General features: G+C 37.9%; 1 pseudogene; it reads right to left on the bottom strand.

Moving 5' to 3' along the window:
* Positions 1-533: 533 nt before the first annotated feature.
* On the bottom strand, positions 534-3,469 carry LOC18010185 (annotated as a pseudogene).
* Between the last annotated feature and the right edge of the window lie 670 nt (positions 3,470-4,139).

Here is a 4,139-nt window from a genome sequence, read left to right as displayed (position 1 = left end):
ACCTGGAGAGAAAAATCAAAAGATGTATGAGAGGAAAAAGGAAAAGATGTGGAGAAGAAGAAGAAGACATGAAAAAGAAAAACCAGTAGAATAAAAATTAAAAAAAGACATAGAAAATAAAGAAGAAAAAAAAAACAAAAAAACAAAAAAAAGAAAGAAAGAAGAAAATGATAGAGAAAAAAAAATTAAAAGATAAAAAAGAAAAAGATGAATAATTCATATTAATCTTATTTTAGTTTGTGTTTAATGATTTCATACACTTATTAATATTGATTTTAAAGTTTTTAAAGTTAGACAATGATTACTTTCATAGATTAGATTTATTTTAATTTTGTATGTATCAAATTCTTGATCTAATTATTTTTTTATTTATGACATAAAATTTTATTTCAAGTTTCAATGAAACTTTTTGGTCTGCGCAAGTCGCAGGCTAAACATCTAATTCATTTCAAAAAGCAACACAACATACCGTCACCACATAAAAAGATGCATAAAAAGCAACACAACATACCGTCACCATAATAGCCGAAAAATAATCCGAAAGAAAAACACAATAAGGACCAAGCCCAAATCCATAAAACCCCATCAGAGAACCCGACCCGACACAAACACGAACACGAAATTACCCGACTTCACCAAAGCTAGAAGCAGCAAAATCAATCAATCAGCGATCTCCGTACCCAGAATTCTGATCAACAATGGCGGCCACAGCATCCTTGGACTCCTTAAGAAGCTTGATACTGTTCTTAAGCTTCTCCCTCTTGTTCGCCACCGACGGCGACTCCTGCAGCATCCTCTCAACTCCTCCGCCGCTTCTGGGATCCACCAGTTCCGCCACGATATCCTTCTGAAACTGACTGTTCACGAGATACTTCACAGATAACTGAAGATACAGCGCGAGGTTGTCCACGATCCTCCTCAGAACGATAGTCCAATAGGATGTGATCCTCATCTTCATGTCGAACGCCTGTTGAAGCAAATGAGCGTGATACTTTCGCAGATGCGAAATCTTCACATTCCCGAATCCAGCTAAAGAGAAGTAATCAGATTTTGTTCTATTGATCAGAACAGCATCGATGAAGCTTTGTTGTGCTCTTGTCTTCTCCGTCCAAGACGTCATGTACTCAGGGTTACATGTGTAATCCGTAAGCTTCTCCATCTCAACAATCTCAATCACTCTTTCCACGGATTGTTCCTTTATCTTGCAGATGAGGTTTCGACCGGCTCTTTTGACTGAAGATTGGATTTGTGGGAAGTTTTCAGAATACTTTGTGATGACACTTGAGAGAACAACTTCGATGTAGTCCCATATCTTCTTGATGAAATCAACTGGCTTGACATGTATATCATCCACATGCTGTGAAAGAATAGCCAAGAATGCTGATCTCGGGATGAAATTGGGCAATCCAACACATTTGCATTCGTCAAGAACCTTGATCTCATCCATCAAGAACTCAGTCACATCCGCTAGCTTTGCTTGTAGATCATCTGAGAATTGGCTTAACATATCAGCCAAACGAGCAGTGCAGTGCATGTTGTGATCATCAGGGAACTCTGAGAAATCTCCTTGAACAAGGATTCTTAGAAGAGATTCCTTTGCAGAACCAATGATGTCCATCAACGCCATCAATGCTTCCCCTGTAGAAGCCATTACAATTGGCAGTTTGTTCAGCTCGAGGACAGCGGTTTCCATCTTCTGATTGATCTTGCGGACAATCTCAGGCAAACAGCGAGAAATCATTGTTGCCTGGATAAGCATTAGCTTCTGTGCTAACACAGGGATGCCCACAATGTCATCATCAATCAAGCATAGCATTGGATGAGTCTTGAAAAGTAACTGTTCCTGGAGCCTAGCTTCTTCGTATGTCTCTTCTCCTATGCGGTTTCTGACGCAGACGTAACCAAGTCCAATACTCACATCATCTGCAGTGACTTTCTGAAGTAGACCTTCAGGAGCCATGTCAGCCTTTGTGACAACGGCCAGAGTCCGTTCACCGGTTTTGTCAACTTGTCTAGACATTCGAATTGATTCGCAGGTGGTGAAGTCGACCGTAGCTGATAGCACATTGAGGATGATTGATTCTTGAGGCTCAATGTACTTCATAATCATCCCTGAGATCTGCTCATAGATGTTTTCCGGCTGTCCATTCACTGGAACACGAGTTATTCCGGGAAGATCGACCATGGTAAGATCGGGAGCACCAGCTTTCTTCACATGTAGAGTCAAGGGAGTGTCTGAGACCCCTTTTCCGGATCCTGCAGCACAGTTATTTTGTAATTACGAATCAAAAAATATTTAGTCTCAAAACACGCGTTTCATCATATAGTAAAGTAGCATCATGAAAAATGTAAGATGAATGAAGACCAAAATAGGAGTACCAAAATCATATAATACTTCTAGGCAATGGTTTTTAGGTATATGTACAAATTTTCATGGACTTCTATTGTAAGTAAATTACTCATTTATAATATCAATGTTTCAGGTAAAGGTCTCATTCACAGTAATCTCTCTTCCACAGGACTGGTTAGTGTCAAACACGAAAAATCTAAGTTTCATCAAATAGTAAAAGTAGTCTAAGAGTATGAAAAATATCAGATCAATAATGACTAAACTAGTAGTTCCAGAATCAAATAACACCTATAACAATTTTATTCAGTTATATTGTACACATCTAGAATCAGATACTTGTATGGTAAGTAGATAACTTCTTATAAAATATCTATGTTTCAGATTAAGGTCTCATCACAGTAATCTCTCTTGCAGGTTTACAGCAGAAAAATACACTTAACACTGAATGAGAGAGAAAAGAGAGACAGGACATACCAGCGATCACATCAGTTGCAGCACAGATAGCTTCAGCTATGTGTTCCTCGTCAGTAGGAACAACTTTGTCACCATACTCCAGCCAGATCTCAGGTTCAGGGCTAGAACTTCTCTGGAGTCTCATCACAAGAGGAACCCTAGTGCAGATTCTTGCCCACGAGGCAAACTGATTCCTGCCAAGGACTCGAGAACACTTCGACTTCCCGAGACTGTCTCGACACAACAATGGTGGGACGCTGGATCCCTTCTCTCATCACATTCAGGTTCCTCAGCCTGTCCACAGTGTCAAGCAACGGCCTGATCCGATCATTGTAAGAAGACACAATCGGTGCTTCAATGGGGACAACTTTGTTTTCGTGAGAATTAGTTTCGACAATAGCAAGAGAAGAAGACGTTTTAGGGACAACATGCTTCTTACTTCCTCCCATTTTCGACAAGAGTGGAAGAGATAGAGACAAAGAAGAGAGGTTTAAGAATAAGTGAGATAGAGACAGAGAAGAGATGTTTAAGAATAAGTGAGATACTTCATAAAGATTCTCGAAGATATATATAGAGATACTATAAGGGTTTCTGTGTATGAGCCAAGAAGCCAAAGACGTAAACGTTTGAGATGGGTAGCGTGCATGTTGGAATTGAAAAAAGCAAATTAAGTCCATAACTACACCTACGATACTAGCTCATAGTAACGAAGCTAAAACGTCTCTCTTAAATCCTTTAATTGTATGTGTATTATCAATATTTTATTGGCTCCCATTGGCGGTGATGTTTGGTATTTTTCAGACAGCCGTTTTGGAACTATAACGAAAGCCGTAGTTAACACAAGGAAGCTCATGCATCTTCAGTTCACAACTACAGCGTTTTACAGTGTTATCCATCATTATCTAAGGAGAGAGCTATTCACTGGCCTGAATTTTTCATATCATTTTTTTATCTCCATTTGAATTAATTTGTAAAATTGAAATTTGGACGGGCACAACATTTTGAACTTCGTAAATTTGACTATAGTAACTAAATTTTGGTATCATGAACATAAATCTATTTTACAACATTTTAGTAGTTTATATATATGAATGAATAATCAGTAGATTTCAGTACATTTGTTTATGAGTTTCAAAGTCAGAAGATTTTCTCAGGTTATATATACAAAGTCTTCAATCTACGCGAGAAATCATATGAAAACTCATTTTTTTTAAATAACATAATTTATTCCTAAGATTTATCTGCAAGATATACTAAAACTATTTACCATAATAAAAACAATTAGCAATAAAGTCAAAATCGTTAATTCAACTCTGCATCTTTCAAGAAGGACCTC

This window comes from Eutrema salsugineum, unplaced genomic scaffold, assembly GCF_000478725.1.
Source record: "Eutrema salsugineum unplaced genomic scaffold, Eutsalg1_0 scaffold_8, whole genome shotgun sequence".
Taxonomy (NCBI): Eukaryota; Viridiplantae; Streptophyta; class Magnoliopsida; order Brassicales; family Brassicaceae; genus Eutrema; species Eutrema salsugineum.
Note: the sequence above shows the minus strand (reverse complement) of the source record. Positions and strands in the feature narration are given on the sequence as shown.